Consider the following 18,562-nt stretch of genomic DNA (forward strand, 5'->3'; position numbering starts at 1 on the left):
TTATTTGACAAAAATTCACCGCGTTCGTCAGCTGGTGGAGGAGGAGAGGTGGAGGGTAGAACCCAACTCTGGTTAAGATATCACTCGCAGTGTGCTAGCCACTGCGTCGCTACTCCACATTCACTGATATCTATAGAATAATCCCGAATGTAATTTGAATATAACACGATGGTAAACAGTGTTGGCACCCCTGTGATCCAGCGCGATGGAGGCAACGAGGGTTGGTGGATCGCACAAATGTTGTCAACTCCCCTTACCGTAGGCGTTGAGGTGCCATACCCTAACTTGCCGCGAGAAGGCATTACATTGAAAGGCGGACTTAGCTCCATCTATCCCGTTTGTGTTGAATCGAGTGTTGCTCCCTCGCACACGCAGGTTTTCTCCAGGCGGTCCGGATTCCTCCCACATGTATTCGGACTCATTTATTGGTTGAAATATGCATTTGATATAAACAAGATGGCAGGGCTTAGACAATTGTTGGTAGCTTCGGTTCACTGACTGGCCGCCTTCCCAATTGTCTGTGGTTCCTCAGCGAGTGTGATATGCAATTTTCATGAAACGACGACGCTATCTTTGCAACAATAAACCAAACATTACGATTAGATGGCCGCTTACCCTCAATGATTAGAGCTCTGGGTCAGCACCGCACAAATACTGGGTAAGAAACCAGGTTTCAGCCACCCGTGATTAAATTGAGTTTAAGTGTAGCCAGGTCATTAACGCATAAAACCCCATCGCGTAAAATTTGGCTTTGCACCTAACTTTGATCAAATTGTAGCTGTGGTAATAAAAACAAATGCGAGACAGTGTGGGCATGTTGTATTGTGCATAATCGATTTTATCATCCGTTATTTTGATGAACACGGGGCGCACTGCGCCGCTAGATTTCCGATTTGATTAATATCTTGTCAGACGCACAATTTGAATATATTACGTGAACGATTAAAAAAAACGACAATCATGACAATGACAACACAAATATATATTGACAGCACGAGCGACCGGAGAACCAATTGAAACATACGAATCAGTGCTTACAATTATCTATGCTACTGTTACGCTACGATTAGAGAAGGTCATAACAGCGGCTGAATACGTACTTGTGACCGTTCAGGCTCGGGCAGGGCACGTCGCTAGATGGGAGGATGACCGGCGTGCGAACGGGACTGCACTGAGCGGCATACGCCCGAGGAGAAGGCGTCCACCGAGGACGTGAAGCGATGAGATCGTGCGTGACACGTGTGTCGTGGCATTGCGTTAACCGGGCAAAATTGGCTTAACGGGGCTTGGGGAGGTCGTCATCCAGCAGTGGATAGTTCACGGTTGATGATTGCGATTGGCATTGGTTCGTTTACATCGACGCGAGCGCTCGTAAGCCGTCGTCTTCCCGGAAACCTTTGCCGGGAGCCGCACAATTTCTGGCGCGGTGCAGGCGCGTGCGTGGAAGTGCAGCGAACTTCAACTGTTAGGGGCGCAATTGTTCACTTTCCATAGCAGCCGGCGTTGGCGCGGATAAATTACGTTATTTTAACAACGCGCATTCTATTGTCAAATCAAAGTAGATTGTGTATGTTAATATTGTATATTTATTATTATAGAATAGCGTTCTTAACGCTACGGAATTATCGGCGCGTTTTGAACGCGATTCTAGAATTGTACATGTCGTTCATTAAATCTTGATTTAAAGCTTTCGTGACTGCAGGAATTCATATGCTGTGGGTCTTTCGGTAAAGTCACGTAGATAGGTTTCATTGTGGTCCACGACCATGTAATTAATAAACACGATTGGGACGCATGTATTGCTCATACACCGAGGCTTAATTTAATACTGAATATATTGGAGTAGGTGATACGTTGCTCGTAGTCACAGCCATAATGAGAGGTATAATTAAAGTATTGCGGAGATATTTTCCGCGGTCGCCGATCCGGATACAGACCAGGCTGAAATGTTATAGTCCTTGCTCTAATCACGTATCGATATAATAGCCTTCACGTGTGCGCTGAGCCTCCTTTGTTACGGACGCCGCATTGGTGCCCTGCAAACAAGACAAAGACCCCTCGTATAGCCTTAATAGACTGTTGGGGCAAGTGTTGTTACGAACACCTTTAAAGGCTGGCACATGAGGGAGTGGGTGGCCAACACCACACCCGGCCGTCTTTGTCTCCTGAGTGGCGATGCTTACACACCGCACGTTTTCATTTGAGGCTGAGTCGATCTAGGGGAGGCCCATAATCGGATCATATAATCTTCAGCTGTGTTGGCCGTGAGCGGGAATCAAATTCGGGACGACGGAATCGTAGCGCAGCGCGCTAACCACTGCACCACAGCTCCCCACTGCACCACCGCGCCATGCGCGAACCAAATGCAGACTCATCTAAAGCGTGAGGCACGTGTTCATTTATTTGCTTTCAGACAAATAACGAGTCACGAATGGTATCGAATGATTTGATCTGGATCCGTTCAACGCTGAGTGGCGGCAGAAGAGGCAAAGATTGAGCCTCGGCGCTCACGCAGAGGCGGCCGGGGGTGGCGAGCGAGTGTGCGTTCTAAGTGTAACTCGAAACGAGGCGATATCTTCGTTTATTTACTTAGGACAGCATCGGCCATGAGTCTCAAGACTCTTTTTCAGGAGAGTCCTGGAATTGCGTGTTTTGGCCAATGTTCTTGAATGGATATAATGGTTTGCTTCATCTCGTGGTCAACTCATATTGCAGGACAGATCATGTGCTGATGAATCGTCATAAAAATAGTTTGCTTACGATGAATAATATTTTAGTTTAAAGGTTAAATCCGTCGCTCGCTCACTTAATTCAAAGACGAGACGGGTGTGGGGGGTTGGTGCGTGGGGGTTGGTAACGACTCTTCTTCCATCCCTGCTCTCACCTCCAGCAGCAGCACCCGACAGGCACCACAACCATCATCGCGACATCACGGGACTCCCTGGCGGTGCGAATGAGTGGACACACGTGCCGTCCGAGCGCAGCTGCGTTTCCAAAACACGCCGAGTGCTGGGATGGCGAGCTGATCTCTGCGGCGCCCGCGTGCGCGCGCGCGCCAACTCGCGTGCCCTTTGCGTCTTTCTCTCTCCACGTCTCCGTGTGTTTGTCTGCCCTCCACGCGCTAATGGGTTTTCCATAGATAGTGTGAAGAATTGCGCTCGGCGCAAAGCCCGTTGTGTGGCTTGAGCAGGTCGAGGGAAAGAACGGGGACCTGAAAAAAATATTGAGAGAGATTATTCACATGCTCAGTGAAGGTGTCCATGACGAATAATAGGGCATATACACAAATACTTAATATAATAATCTTTCCGGTGTTATTTTCGGGTTGTACCACGATGTTGTTCGGCATTTATTCTGAATCCAGTTTCTGAAAAAGCTCCCGGAACGTGGGGTAAATCGTGGACGCATCCTGAACAACATTCAGAGAACACATCGGATAAATATAGCACAACCGCGGACACCTACTACGCACTAGTATCGCATTAATGGCAATAACAACTATTTACAGCCATTCTAGGAGTACACTGCTGGATGAATGTCTCTATTCGCCGAGTCGGTCGTGGGGCTTGTTTGCCCATACTTCACCAAGACGATCGTTGCGCAGTGGTGAAAGGATCCATATTGCTCCGGTATTTGGCTTTACAAGCGAAGGCACGCAAACAGGTACGGTTCCTAAGTAAAGGGAAAGTCTATTTGTATCGTGTTCAAAAATCGACCTTCAGATATCCAACTCCCACCCTCCGCACTGAGAAATAGCTCATAACGATGGGGGTCCCCCACGCTCACGATTGCCCGTGGCTATTATTTGTGAATCATCGCTGCGCGCCTGGTGGCGGATTGCGCCTCGGGGCTGCGTATAGATCTGACTCCCTCCACTCGCACCGTTGTTCCCGCCGGCGCCATCCCGTCGTAGAGCTTACAGTGGGTCAGCTTGAAGGCCCTGCGGGAAAGCGAATGGTCAAAGTGGCCTCTTTTAGCGACCTCTTTAGTGGGCCCTCGGTGGCCTTTGAGTGGGACCCTACCCCCATTCTCACCCCCGCGCCGTCTCTCGCAAGCACGCCGAGTTCTTTCCGACGCCACGTGCGCGCGAGAGAACGGGATAGAATCTTCCCGGGGAAGACAGAGAGAGAGAGAGATCTGTGTCGCTCGTTAGACCTCCTTAACAGGCGCTCGCGGCACGCGTGTGGGCGCGCATTTCAAACAATGGGAACAAAATAAATCATTGTAGTTGTAAAGTTTTTTTTGTGAGATGTGCGAGACGTTTGTATTGGAATGCAATGCAGGTTTTCTAATCTCTGATGTTTTTCTTTCTGGTTGTTTACCGCGCGTTAGACGGCATGATGTTCCTACGTTTCGCCGCACGTGCCTAAAGAATGGGGGGGGGGAGCGAAGAAATTCAGTTCCTGAAGAAGCACTCAGCAAGGTGGAGCGAAACGTCGGACATCATGCCGAACGACTCGCGGTGCAACACGCGCGGGAGAGCGCGTACAGCGCTCCAGCTAGACACGCGCGCAGTACCCGTTCGGGCGATGGGCGCAGGCCGTCGTGGTTAGATTAACGTCACGGTCATTACTTTGATGAAATCAAATTGTGCTTCTTTTTGTTTTGTCAGTCCACTGCTGGGTAACGTTCACTATATTTTTTATTTTATTCCAAGAGCGTTGCAATATTTCGTGCCGTTTGTGTTGCACGGATGGAGATCGCGGTTGCGGAGAGGAGACGAATGCGTTCCCAGCGGGCTGTCGCCGACTTCTAAATAAACATTTTGATTCAACAAAGAAATACATTCCCTCAATGCATTCACTTTGGAGCAAACAAAATACATCTACGATTCGTGTGTACTTGTTTATTCCCCCCCCCCGCCACGTAAGTATCGTTGTTCGCGTACAGATTAAATATATTGTACACAATTTCGCAACACATATAGGTACATACAAAGACAGTCTTCACTGATCAAAGTTTATCCGGTCCAGTTTCTAACAAAAGCACACTCGGACGCGTGGCATTTCCCATTAACGGTCAGCGTCGGATATGCGATTGAACGAGTTTAATACTAATAATAATAGGTGATCCAGTTATAGATACCCCGCGGATTGTTATTGACCCTCTGTATTTTCCCATGAACAGGTGCTTGAATATTGTCAAAAGCGATGATTTTACATCCTACACAGGAGAGCGTCAATGAACATTTCGGTAAGCGACGTCGAGATGGATGGGGGGAACACGTGCGAGAGAGCCTTTGAAATAACCCGTGTTATCTGCACATCGCGTGTCCCTGTTGAGTTTAATGGGGTGTCTATAAATGGATCGCCATATATTAACGAAAATTGAACGCTCGGAGTGCGAACGCCGGGTCAGTCGGAGCGCAGTTGACGCAGCTCGCCTTGATTTTTTTATAGCGCTCAAAGAGTCATCGTTATAGCCCGACGACCCTCCTGTTTTCGTTACGCCGTCTCCTGTAAACATCCAACCCCAAACACTCTCGCGGATAACGCTGCCTTAGATGTATATAATCGGCGACGTTTCAGGCAGTGACCCTTATTTATTTTACTTTAAGGCAGTTATAAACGAGCGTGTTGAGTTTTTGTTAATTTTGCTTATGCAATACTGCCAACGCAACATCACCCGATATTTTGTTTACGGACTTATAAGGGTGACGTCAGTGGTCATATAACAATATCGAATTTAGCGACGATGCGTGAGCATGTTGTATTTGCACGTTGAAAAGTGCAAACGATGACAATATTCACAATGATACTAATTACAACGTAACAGGATAATTACCAATAATAACATTTTTTTTTCCCCACTGTCGCTAATAGGAAAGAAAGCGCTCGATAGTTAGGATGACGAGCCTCTTCCAGAAAATATAAATGTACTATATCTAATAATTACGATTATCATGAACAAGCTTTATAAGTAAACGATTATTACAAAAAAAATCACAGATCACATTGGCAATCCAATTTGCAGTGATATATTAAGCGCCACCGTGTTCTATCCATCAAAGTGGCATACGGCTATTCATATCGAGTGCAGTACGCGAGCTTAATGAGTTGCACACAATTACCTCGCACCGATTTACATCAGGACATGAAGTTAAATGTAGACGTTGCATATATAACAATTATAAGTAATTTACAGACATTTGTTAATCAACTGCTTACAAAACGATACTCTGAGCAGTCCGGATACGGCGGTTGTTTGACCATACTTCACCACGCTGGTCGGTGCAGGTTGGTGAGCATGAGGGTGGGGTTTTAAAAAAAGAAATCAGGTCGTCGGGTTCATTGGCTTGAAAGCTGCAGTGCGCTAACCACCGCGCCACCACTCCACCAACAGTGTGTACATACACGACCTCATTTTGATTGCTCCGCTCGGTGTGTGTGTGTGTTTTCTCTGGTGCTATACTTCCCTTGGCTGCTGCTCCATCATTAGTCGCGACCATCATCAGAACATCCCTCATCAAGCGTTCCAAAAATCATGCGACAGATTACGCACAACGGGACGCGGTTGATTTGCAACTCCTGCGCTCAATGAACGATGTTGGACTACTACTGATTCATCCTATTCCTGACTCTTACTATTACTGACTATGTGGACTATTGCTGTGATCAGCAAAGCGAGATTTGTTTGACACTTGCTCGAATCAATGTTCGATGTAAAACGCTCCGTGGCGTTATACTGAAGTGTTAAGCCATCGGTGTTCCGGTGGTGAGTGTGAAAGGTATCCTTCGCTAAATAAGCCGATACTATTCGTCAAGATCAACATTCGCACGGTTGTGTTCAGTTTTTTCTCGCGATAGATTCATGTTGTTACAAGTGGAATGTGTTTAATCGGTGTTATGTATTTTGTAATATTTTACGAGAAGGGTTTTTTTTATTACACGGAAAACAACTAGTTTAAATTGTACGTTCCTACGAGATTGTAGCAATGTATATCTATACAGTATAGATACACATGCGGCTGGGGGTAGCGGTGACGCAGCGGTGAACGCACTACACTCTGCACGTGGCGACCTGTTATGTGATTGGGTTCGATTCCAGGCCACGGTTAATATCAGAGGTATTATATCTGAATCGTTCATTCCCATTCTTTATTCACCAACCCGGCACTGACCAGCGTGGTGAAGTATGGTCAAACAAGTCCCATGGTCGACACGGTGAGAGAAAATCCTCATCCAGCAGTGGATTGACATTTGCACTTCCACGTACTTCAGCAGGAAACCTTTACCCAGTAATCGTGTAACGTTGGGCCAACATTGGAAAGTGGGCGTTGGACTAACGTTGGTCGAACGTCCAACGAGACACATCTACCCACACCAGTAATCTGGAGACCCCAAGATGTACAACCATACTTCACTATGCTGTGTCAGTGCGTGTTGATGAAGACGGGCAACGGACCAGTTGAGATTTCACTCGCCACTGATGTTAGCCGTGACCTGTAATCGAACGGATTCACATTGCAGTGCGCGCACCACTGCAATGTAACCACTACACCAACTCGTGTATAATCAGGTGTATGTTAACTAGACACGACTATTATTACAAGTAACAAAGAGTGACGCTTTGTGACATTCTATCTGTGCCCATGGCTATGATGCTGTGCCATCAACAAGGGTCTTGCGGAGAGGATCATCGACGAAATGCGGATCGACGCGATAATACGAGGCCCCAAATCAGTTCCTGAGCTGTGCACTGTAATAAAAAGGACATGTTAAGATAAATAAAATCGTGTTTATCCCACCCAGTGCTCTTCAGTATATTGAGTCGTTTCAAGAATCCTATGTTGCACGACAACCGATATTGACCGGTACCAACATTTTGATGGGAGCAGGGCTTAATTCAGCCGGAACCGTCCGGGGGGGGGGGGGGGGGGGTGGAGGTGTGATATTGAGGGAGGGTTATAGATTCTACGGGTACTTAATGTTCTAAGTTGCACTTCATATAATAATATATTAAATTCAATTAATTCACGATGAAATCGACTCGTGAGAGATAGCAGTTGCGGGTTAGTTGTTGCCCTGCACTATTTTGAACATGGAGACCAGAGTTTGATACTGGGCGGCGGTTATCATAATACGTGGTGAGTGATATCTGAACCGGTCCTGCGGCCCTCTCCTATTCACCAGGCTGCACTAAGCCAGCGTGATGAAGTATGGTCAAACAACTCCCACGGTCCACCTGACACCATTGCGTGTGATCCTTTCCTAAGAAAATAATTCAGTCGTTACCAACATTTCTTGTCCCGCGGTGACCTATCAACCTCCTAAAAGTTTGTGTAGACCATTATGTCGTAAAAATATTGTGTTTGCGGATAAAATCGTCTCTACAACAGTACTGCGGACCACTTCGCACGGCCTTGAGAATCCTGCTGCTGCAGGTTGAGAACTGCTGATCTCATCAATGCCTCTGGTCAACTTTAAGATATTAAATGCCACCATGTTTCCATCGATACGGTTTTACAGAACCCATTTGTGTTTAATAGTTGTTGTTGTTTTAATAGTGGAGTTACGTGGCGTATTTTCAGCTGTAAAGGGCCCCTTTTGAGGCAAGTGATTAACGAGCACCAGTTAAGATATAAGAAGCCGTGACTGGGTATGGAACTTATGTCTCCATATATGTGACCACCATAATCACTACACCGACACTCCCCACAACACTAACAACAACCACAACAACAACAGCTACTCCCCCACTCACCGAAGGCGACGTCACCACAGCACGTGTGCCTGGCTAGGTGCACGTTTAAGTTTTCGTTTTGTTTATTAGCCGGGTGAGAACTAAAAGAGATCGGGATAATAGTCTCATTTGCAAGACTGATCTGAGTCACCACAAGTAAGGCAAGTACAGAAATGAGGCGAATATAATTCAGCGCTCAGTGTCGAAGGCACGCTGGCAGGTCAAAGGATATGCAAAGACAAAGATCCCCCGTATAGCCTTAACAGACTGTTGGAGCAAGTGTCGTTAGCGAGCACCTATGAAAGCCCGGTACGGCACACGAGGGGGCGGGTGGCCCAGTACCACACCTGGCCGCCTTTGTCACCCTAGTGGCGATGTTTATACACCGTAAGAGGTACTAATTTGAGGCTGAGTCCACTTAGGTGAGCTCCAGGACCGGTTCAAATAATCGTCACTGGTGTTGTCGGTGAGCGGGAATCGACCTCGGGTGGCCGGGTTCGTAGCGCAATGCGCGTATCACTACACTACAGCTCCCCACGGGACAAACCACACTTACACACCTCTCCCTCTCTCTCTCTCTGGGTAACCTATCGACCCGTCCCGCTAGATGGCACTGCGAGGTAATAGTGCGCATTTTTGGCAATTGCCCTGCAGCTCGCGTTCACGCGGGGGAAATGCATACGTGCGGACGTGTTGGCAGATTTCTCGGTGTCTTTTGGCACGGAGGAAAGCCTCCCAGCTAATTAGGCCGCGCCAGCCCAAGCAGTAGCGCTCGGGTGCAGCTAGGATTGGGCGTCAGACCCTGCCGCTTGGCGCGTGTCACTTCATGCATCTGATTATAATTTATAATCAACAGATGCGTCCCATCCCCCCTGCCTTCTTCGTTCGCTTGACGGTGGGTGAATCAAACTCGCAGGCGAGCGAAATGCGAGGCGAGGTGGGGGGGATAGCCAGGGACGGAGAGCAAACGACCCCATTTCCCTCCAAGGTCAGGCCCTTACTGGATGCCTGGATGATGATGCGCACATACCTTCACAATGGTGCACACACACGCACACACATCCACAGGCGAGGTGCTGGCCACCCACCTCCTCGTGTGCTGTGTAGGCCTTCATAGGTGCTCGCTGACAGCACTTCCCCCAAACAGTCTGTTAAGACTATACGTGGATCGTTGTCTTTGTTGCACCAGAGGATGGTGTGATCAACACTACGTCCCGAACCAGTTCGAATGACGCTCGCCACTGATGTAAGCCGTGCTCGGACCTCGAACTCGTTATTGTTGAGGTGTGTATGCGTTATTGTGTGGTGTGTATACTGAATGATGTGCATACACCTCCACGTTCACGCACACATCCACAGTGTGCTTGTAAGTTTCAGGTTGCGCAATACTAATTTACTCGAGCAGTCGGGCTAAAATAATATTGCTTGGTGCCAAGGGTGTGTTGTGTGTGTGTAAGAAAAAAACGTAAAAGAAGGACCCAAACAAAAGAAAAGAAGAGAAGGCGCAACACAGCCAGCATTTCTAACGCGTGCGCCATACAAAGTCAGCATTGTGCGCAGTGCGCGGATTGAGTGCGCTTGGATGGAAGCGGGCACTGGGGATGGGTTGGCTGGCTCTGAGCGCCTTTGTTGAGTGCGCCCAAGGGTTGCTGGCTGCGTGGATCGGTTTTCTTGCCACACCATGTAGCAGCAGCAGCAGCAGCGGCGGCAAAGGCAGCAGCAGCGGTTACAGCGGCGATCCGGGGGCCCCTACGTAAATCATAATGCGCTGCGCATGGGGATGGCTCTGTGCATGGGGCTCGCATCGCCGACCCCCGCATGTGGTCCCGTTTGAAGCCGGGGAGTGGAGCTGTCATCGGCGCAAGGACGCCGGGGGAGACTCGGGAAAGTCAGCCCAGGGCCGAGTTGTTCTGCGGCCTCGACTCGCTATACATTTCCAGATGGGGTTCTGGAATAGCGATACATATTTTTTTGTCTGTGGAATTTGTGAGAAAATGCCCCCAGGTCACCCTTTTTTTTTCAACATCAAAATTTGATTTAACTGAGCTGGCGTTTGAAAAATGTGTGTGGCTTTGTGAACCTTTCATGTCCAAGTTGGCAACGTAACTACGTGTTTTTTTAACTCCAGCATTTTGCAAAATGATATACAAGTAGCACTTTACGTGAAAGCAATAATATAAAAATAAAACTAGTCTGAAAATTCAAATATCCTGGGACTTGCCCGTGGCAAGGCGTCGATGGAGCATTAAAGACCACTCGTTTTAATTTGTAAACTCTTGTGATGAGGATAACAGATTGAGAGTGCTGTTTGCTAGATTGTGGGTAATTGCGCTCCGACACAGCGCGTGACTATCCGCTTCTGCTCATTACACCAACTGCGCACGAGATGTCCGCGTGCGCTGTGTACATTGGGCACATCTCTATAAATTGTGCGTAAAAGAGTGGCTTATTAAAAAAGTTACGGCAATGCCGTAGGATTTTACCATTGTGAAGAAATGAAAAGTTTTATGCCCATAATGGACAGATAACATAACTTTTACAACTTTTTTCTTAAAATTGCATTTAACCAGGTAAGGCCCACTGAGCTGTATAGCTCTTTATCCAAAGTAGCTTGGCTACAAAAGATAGCTCAACGAAGTGGCTTATCGTTGTGGAAATGTATTTCAGCCAAATACTCGAAGCGAATGTTTTTAAATTTGGAGGGAAAAACCGGAGGACCTGGAGGAAATTAACGCGAACACGGGTAGAACATGCAAACTTCCAATATGCAGACATCAGGGTTGGGATCGAAATCACGACCTCCTGGAAACCAGGCGAGGTAGTTAACATCTCACCACCGTGGCACTTAGTAGTCCATGTGCCCAAATAAATGTTTTTATATTTGTCGGTACCACCTGAGGTGATATAACCTGAGCAGTCCCTGTGTATGAATGTGGCCAACAACAGTGAGTAACTTGATAACTGAGTCTATTTTCACATATTAAGCCAAAAAAATTAGATCGGCAGCACGAACATTTTGCTATCTGTGGAAGACGATGTCGAGTGATATGTTCGATCAAGATTATTGTGAGTTTGTGTAAATATTGATTGGAACATGGCGATATTTGATCTTTTCCAGACAATTGTTGGACAATGTGATGTGGATTTATTTGGGCACATGAGAAAAGAAAGATGTTAAACAGGTCCAAGGGGTCGACAGCACAGGTGGATGGAGTTCCAAACTACCCGGACAGCAGAAAAGAATGAGCGACCTCCCATTGAGTAAAGGTTATTTGAGGGTGTCGACAAACATCCCTGTTTGCTGAAGAGTGAGTAGAGGGGAGTAGAGTGAGATGAGAGGGGAGAGTTAGGAGAGTGTTTGGAGGGGAGCGGAGTGAGATGAGAGGGGAGAGGTAGGAGAGTGCGTGGAGGGGAGTAGAGTGAGATGAGAGGGGAGAGGTAGGAGAGTGCGTGGAGTGGAGCAGAATGAGATGAGAGTGGAGAGGTAGGAGAGTGCGTGGAGGGGAGTAGAGTGAGATGAGATGGGAGAGGTAGGAGAGTGTGTGGAGGGGAGGAGAGTGAGATGAGAGTGGAGAGGTAGAAGAGTGATTGGAGGAGAGTAGAGTGAGATGAGAGGGGAGAGGCACAAGAGTGCTTGGAGTGGAGTAGAGTGAGTTGAGAGACAAGAGGTAGGAGAGTGAGTGGAGGGGAGTAGAGTGAGATGAGAGGGGAGAGGTAGGAGAGTGCGTGGAGGGGAGCAGAGTGAGATGAGAGGGGAGAGGTAGGATAATGCGTGAAGAGGAGTAGAGTGAGATGAGAGGGGAGAGGTAGGAGAGTGCGTGGAGGGGAGTGGAGTGAGATGAGAGGGGAGAGGTAGGAGAGAGCATGGAGGGGAGTAGAGTGAGATGAGAAGGGAGAGGTAGGAGAGTGAGTGGAGGGGAGGAGATTGAGATGAGAGTGGAGAGGTAGGAGAGTGAGTGGAGGGGAGTGGAGTGAGATGAGAGGGGAGAGGTAGGAGAGTGCGTGGAGGGGAGTGGAGTGAGATGAGAGGGGAGAGGTAGGAGAGTGCGTGGAGGGGAGTAGAGTGAGATGAGAGGGGAGAGGTTAGTAGCGACTAGGCCATGCTTAGGGATCACGACGATGCGAGTGCGAAATTGAAAATGAACCAGGATTGTATTGACAGTCGTTGGAGTGAGCAGAGTCATAATCAGCCATGATCAATTCACTGCTGGGTCAAAGCCTCCCAGGGTAGTCGCCATCTTTCACGATCGTGCGATGTAATAATTCACCTGTCACCTGCAGACGAGCTGACTTGCACCGCTCCGCCTCCTTGGTTGACGTCCACCTCAGCAGCGTTCCGCACTCTCTTCAAACAAAATCCCGCGGTGATAACGTGGGAGCTAACTTCTTCAGGGCGCATTTCGTTGAAGCCTCGCGGCACAGACAGGTGTCTGCGCGTCGCGTGATCTTCACATGCGGAGCCGCGAGCGCGGCTTAATCACGGCGGCGCCTCCGTGCAGGTCCCCCACGCCTCGTCGCTAATTGAGCGCTTAAGACGCGGCGAGCTTCCAGTGCAAGAAGGCGTTTGGCATGCGGTGGGAAGGGGGTGGGGGGGGGGATGCAACCCACAACAGCAACAGTGGCAAATGGAATAAATAAATCAGCGCAAATAGTCTCAAAATCAGCGTCGTCTCGGGGCGCGAGGTTTCTGGAGATCCGCGCCAATTCTACCACTCCCTCTGTCAGTGAAGACGGAGGATTGAGTGCAGGCTGGATACCGATGAGCGTAAAATTATTATTTCATGATTGCACGCACGTGGAGGTGATCCCCCCCCCCCTATGATCGCACGTTCGCCGAGCATCAAAGCGAATCTCTCTGCACCACACGGCAGAGATGACCGTCGTCCATAAAGGATGAGAGGGATTTGCTGACAGTGGATTGAGGGGTGCGAGGGACACCTGCTGACTCTGTTTTTGGTCCGGACGAACAGTCGAAATGTTGTCGACACGCTCCCATTTGTGTTATATACAACGGTGTTCATGGTTCGATTCCCCATAACGCCATCCGAAATTATCTTGCAGGAAATTACTGCACCTCCAATTAGCACGGTTGGTTAAGCACGGCGCCAAATAAGTTACTAACTTAGTAAGTTACCAACTTTTTTGGCGTCATTAGTTAGCGGACGTTTTAAAGAAACAACACCCCCGTGTCACCACTCGCAAGAGCGGTGACGTTGCGTGCCGGCGTCATAGCTCACATCTACAAAGCGATAAATTACCCGCAAATAAAAACGAGTTAATCACAAAAAACGTCTCAAGTTATAATGAGCGCGGAAAGGCGCTCGGCTCCTCTTTAGATTTACATCATCATCATCACCGCTGCGTAAAGACCCACCAAGCCGCCGCCATCTCTCACGCTCTCTTTGATGCACCAGTCCATCTCGCCAGCTCCTTCTTACACGTTAACTGATGCCACTGCCCCGTCATCCCAGTGAACGTCTATTCGGCCGTGTTTCCCGAGTTCGGTTGCCATTCGGTCGTTAGTCTCGACCACCTTGCCATCGTCCCCTCTCGTGCCATATTGTACCCAAACCCACTGAATGTTACGAACAGTCAACATGATGTCTCTATCGCGCGCACGTAAGCGTCCGTTTCCTCTATATACCTGAAAACTCGTCGTGGTTTAGGATCGTTGGGTTCATAGTGCATCGAGCGAACCATTACACCACCGCTCCCCACCCCTGCTCACAAGGTTCATATTCATATAGTTTTCCAAATTTGCTCGCATTTTTGAACAAAAACTCGAGTTGTATCATAAACATCACGCGCGCGCGCACACAAACTCAACTCCCACTACCGACACGGCGTGGGGAGGCTTCATCCAGCAGTAGATTGATCATAGCTGATGATGACTCGAGTGTGCGCGCAGCAGATCGGCAGCTTATGCTGCTGCGATGCACGCGAATGCGCTTCGTGGCCGCACAATCTGAGATCTGTCCTCTGAACCGTGCGTGCCAGACCCTGCATGCGAATGTGCCTGTGGCGCGTGTATGTGCCCGTATGTGGGTGGGTGTGTGTTGTGTCTGTGTTTAAGTGGCGGTACTGCACAGACGTCTGCTACAGCAGAGGTGTAAGGAATTTCAACAGGACTTACATCTCAGCTTTATTGATCTGGTCAAGGCCTATGATACCAATAGGCCAGGGCTCTGTATTATTTTTCGTGCTTTCGAGGTCGTGAACTCTCTGCTCGCAATCATTAAGGATCTTCACGACGATGGGCAGGACAGGGTAAGGCTGCGTGGTCGGGAGTCAGCACCATTCCCTGTTCACCTTTCGGTGCAACAGGGATGTCCTCTGGCTCCTGCATTATTTCACATCTTTTTCGACCACGGAGTTCGAGCAGCTTTCTATGGCTGTACCAGAGGAATTGACATATGGTAAGATACAATGGGAGGCTGACCGATGGCCGGGTAAGTCAAGTGATGCTTCCTATTGGTCAACAATGTTATGTATGCTGATGATCTGGTAATTGCTGTTCCATCTGAGGAGTTGGAGGCTCTGCTGTTGAACCTGGAGCGTGCCACTCAGAGGTGGGGGTCTTACCTTCAGCCTTACCAAAACTAAGCACCTGCATGGGCATTTTGTCATCAAACACTCCCTCCTCTCAACTCCCCATTAATGATGGGGCAGTTATGGAAATAGTGAAGAATTTTCTGCACCTGAGCAGTGCGATTATGACCAGCTCTGGTTTGTCAGCAGGTCTCACTAAATCAGTCGAGCAACATGATTATAAATGTGGAGAGAAATACCGGAGGATCCGGAGAAAATTCCATGCGACCACGGGTAGAACATGCAAAACTCCAAATATACAGGCGTCGGGATCGAACCCAGCACTTACTATATACCAGGAGATGTAGTTAACGTATCTTCTAGCGACATGTCCTGACCATGTCCACTTTATCTTCTTTGGTTCTTTCGGTAAAGTCACGTAGAATGAGAATAAAATAATAAATTGATAAAATAAAATAACACAATAATATTCTCACGACGTTTCGGCCACAACACAAGCGGCCTTCATCAGGTGAAGGGACGAGACTGTCTGGTAGGACAGCGCTGGAGTGAAAGAGCCACGTTCAGATCACGGCCTTTAAGCTGTGTGAGAGGAACAAAGCGCCCTCAAGTTTAGCACCACGGATAGCTACGGGCCCCGTTCAGACGGACGAGTTCGTCCATGGTCGGAACAGAGGAGGGGGAGAGAGACAGCTTACTCTAATAAATTTATCAATTTATTATTTTATTCTCATTCTACGTGACTTTACCGAAAGAACCAAAGAAGATGAATCATTGCAGTCACGAAAGCTTTAAATCGAAACATGTCCACTTTCTTTTCTCATCAGTCATTATGATGTCTCTAAAGTGCACCCTTCTCTAATCCGTGTGTTCCTCTTTCTGCCTCTTGGTGTAATTCCAACTCTGCATCTCTCCATGCATCTTTGTGTGCTTTTGAACTTTCGTTCCATATGTGAGACGTGTTTGTATGTTACATGCTTGCATGTGAAACTGATTCACCAGTCAACATAGCTTAAAATAGTAGTGCCTTGACGGCTGGCTACGTACGGTGCGAAAAAAGTTCTACATACCTATATCAGCAGCGATACGCTGTCTGGAAGCTACCTGGTATGTCGCTCCATACGAAGCTTCGGGTCTTCTCGGTCACAGTCATGCCTTCCCTTCTCAATAATTCCGAAATGTGGACTCCTCGAATGGGCGCCGGTTTTAAACATTCGGAGATGGCTTGCCTACGATCCATCCTGGGTTTAACTAGGCTGGAGTGAGAGGAGCTCACAGACTCCAGAAAAACAGTCCGATCGGTGAGCTCCTCTGGCAGGCAAGGCTGCGTTGGCTGGGTGATGTAGCCCGCATGCTCAGCTACCGCATGCCCAAGCAGCTTCTGTTTGGCCGAATAGAGAGGGCTAAACGGGCCGTACGCGGGCTAGAGAAGAGATGGAATGATGCGGAACAAGAGAATGTAGATCGGAGTGGAATTGACGAAGGCAGTGTCAAGATCGGCCTCTTTGGAGGAGGCTCGTGAAGGACCCTGCTGGGAGATTGGAGGCAGTCGCCCACCAGCAACAACGAAGGGCAGAGGAGCGACGGTCACAACGAGCGGAGCGCCGAGCGGCTAAAACGCAGAGAGTTGGCAGAGTGCGGAGCACAGTTGGTGCATTTGCCAGTCATCTCAGTCAGTCAACTTATGGTACCTTGGTCGATTCCGTGACCTCCTGCCAGCAGGCCTTCGACACTTCACGTGCGCTGAAAGTGCACTTAGCATGGCACAGGCGCCGTGGTGACGTCACCGGCACTTAGGCGAGAATGACGGGTATTGGGATTGGTATGTGTGTGTGCGCGTGCACGTGTGTGTAGGGGTGTATGTATGTTTGTCTTTTGTACGTGTGTGCAGGTGTGTATGTGTGTATTTGCACGCGTATGTAGGTGTATATATGTGCGTGCACATGTGTGTAGGTGTGTATGTATGTATGTGCGTGTACGTGTATGTAGGTGTGTATGTACGTGCGCGTGTGTAGGTGTGTATGCATGCGTGTGTGCGCGTGCGTGCGCGCGCGTGTTTGCGATGCAGCCCTTGGTGTCGCGGGAGCGCGCATCTGGGCGGCAGACGGGGCGAGCCTAGCGCCGGCAATTAGCACAAGATTTAAAAACCCGTAAAGCCGGGCAGAGGAGGAGAGGAAAAAAGCGAAATGAAATGCCTCTGCTATCGCGGCCGCTGTCCTGATTAAATCGGGCCCTTGCCAAAAAATATGTGCTGTTTATGGCACTCGCTTGGGCTGTAGCAGTGGCTTTAGCGCGTTTATACGAATTGGCAGGTCACACTCGCGAACGCGTGCACCATGCAAAAATTCCATTCGCAGTTGGAGAGTCGCGACTGTTGAAAGCGAGAAGTAAACACACATACGAAGTTGATCCAAACCCAAAGAAATAGAGGACTCGTGATTTCTTTGTTTAAAATATATGTTTTTTATTTACTACTATTTTTAACTGGGAAAGATCCCTCGGGGTTTGGAACATTTCGTTTGCAAAGGGGCCGTCCAGCACAATGTCAAGTGAAAACGTGAACGTAGTAAACACGCAATGACCACGCATACAACAAACATTTTACATCTACAACATATGCCGGATACGTTAATACAAGGTCAAACGCATTTATGCAGAGTCAACAAACAGGAATAAGACAGCCGAGGAAGCACGCATAAACATTACACCGCAGTCAAACACATACAGTAAATGGTGGTGCATTGAATGTCCAAAGAGAATGAAAATACACTGTATAGCTCAGTGGACCTTTGCTGGTAAAATAAAAATTGCCTAGTTTTAGTTACTGAAAGCAAGAAGAAATACACGCACACTGAAAGCCCTTCCGCCCTCCCATGAATGGTTAATTCGCGACAGGTTGCGGCAGTTTGGGGAGGACTTCAACCAGCAGTGGGTTGACCATGGCTGCTGCTGCTGCTGATGATGAGGAATGTCATAACCCCGTGCGTACGTGTTCACCGCCTTTTGTCAATCCACTAATGGACGAGGTCCTCCTCACGTCGTGGGAGGTTTTTGTAACCATACTTCACCACGCTAGTTCGTGCCGGTTATGCACGATCATTATGATAAGGTATTGCTGCACTGCCCTCTGGTAACAGCGTGGGCTCCCCAATAGAGGCTACAACACCTGCTGTATCGATTTGGTGGTCACCCATCCAAGTGCTACTCAACTGCATTGCTATTGAGATCTAACGCGGAGATGGAGTGATTTGGTCACGGGCTTCATAACGATGCATTGGAAATGGACAAAATGTGTCAATATCAGAATCAGAATCTTTGTTTATACTGGAGG

The sequence above is a fragment of the Petromyzon marinus genome, chromosome 9 (genome assembly GCF_048934315.1).
Source record: "Petromyzon marinus isolate PM22_M1 ecotype Great Lakes invasive population chromosome 9, UKy_Petmar_22M1.pri1.0, whole genome shotgun sequence".
Taxonomy (NCBI): domain Eukaryota; kingdom Metazoa; phylum Chordata; class Hyperoartia; order Petromyzontiformes; family Petromyzontidae; genus Petromyzon; species Petromyzon marinus.